The sequence below is a fragment of the Zalophus californianus genome, chromosome 7 (assembly GCF_009762305.2).
Source record: "Zalophus californianus isolate mZalCal1 chromosome 7, mZalCal1.pri.v2, whole genome shotgun sequence".
Lineage (NCBI taxonomy): Eukaryota > Metazoa > Chordata > Mammalia > Carnivora > Otariidae > Zalophus > Zalophus californianus.
The window spans coordinates 2,463,808-2,464,840 of record NC_045601.1 but is presented as its reverse complement, the minus strand read 5'-3'; positions in this window follow the sequence as shown (position 1 = coordinate 2,464,840).

The following is a 1,033-nucleotide window of genomic DNA, read 5'->3' as shown; positions in this document are numbered from 1 at the left end:
CAGGGCAGCTGAGGAGCTCAGAGGCTCGTGGGGACACAGACACATGAATGAGTGAACAGAGCCTCAACACAGTCTCAGGCTGATCCCAGCAAGGGTGAAGGCCCTGTGTGACCCCACAACGCCGCGTGGTGGGGGACAGAGGACAGTTTCTATTCAGCTGGAAACGCTGGCCCAGGGAGTTAGGTGGCATTTCGGAGGGTCTCCTCAAATAGGATCCAGATTCAGGCTGTGGACGGTGTAAAGCTCTTTCCAAATCACAGATCACGATTGCCCGGGAAGCGTGGGGTGGGGGTCCTGTGACGACTGCAAGCAACACTGTCTCAGCGGGAGCCGGAAACCCTTCCTGGGGGTGCTGCTCCATCCCTGAGCCCCGAGCCGGGGTCACCTCTGTCCCCGACGCCTCACCAGCAGTGCACATCCAGCCCCTCTGTGACCTCGGAGCCCGAGATGCCCCTAGCCCTTCTCCTGCTACTTCCTGCCCCGTGCCCAAGGTCAGCTTCGTCTGCCCTTGGGAGGCATCCGTGGGCAGCACACCAGTCCCTGCTCTTGGGGGCCCTTATGGTTCTATCAACGGCAGACAGAATGTGAATGAACGCCGTAAACAGTGATTCACAGACCACACCAGAGAGTGACAAACGCTTTCCAAGAAACGGGAGGGAAACACCAGCTCTGGAGTTGACCTCTCTGTGTGAATTTAGAGTCCTCGGCCTGTGAGTCTGTGACTTGGGGCTGCTGACCGACCTGCAGGGCCTCCGTTCGCTAGGAGGAGATCACTTCCCTCAAAGGCTGGTTTCAGAATTACGTCAGGGAACTTGGGAAGCCGGCACCAGTGTTTCTCACACGGTATATGCTGAGTACGCAGTGTTCTCATGTGGCTGATGCAGCCGAGCCGTGAGTGTGCAAGACGCTCTTGCACCTTCCCGGGGCAAGCATCAGAGCAGCGCTCCTGGCCCCAAGCCCTGCCGCACGTGTGTCCGCCTGTTGGGGGCTGGGGGTCTGCCCGCCCCCCCCCCCCGTGCCCGGGCCGCACCAG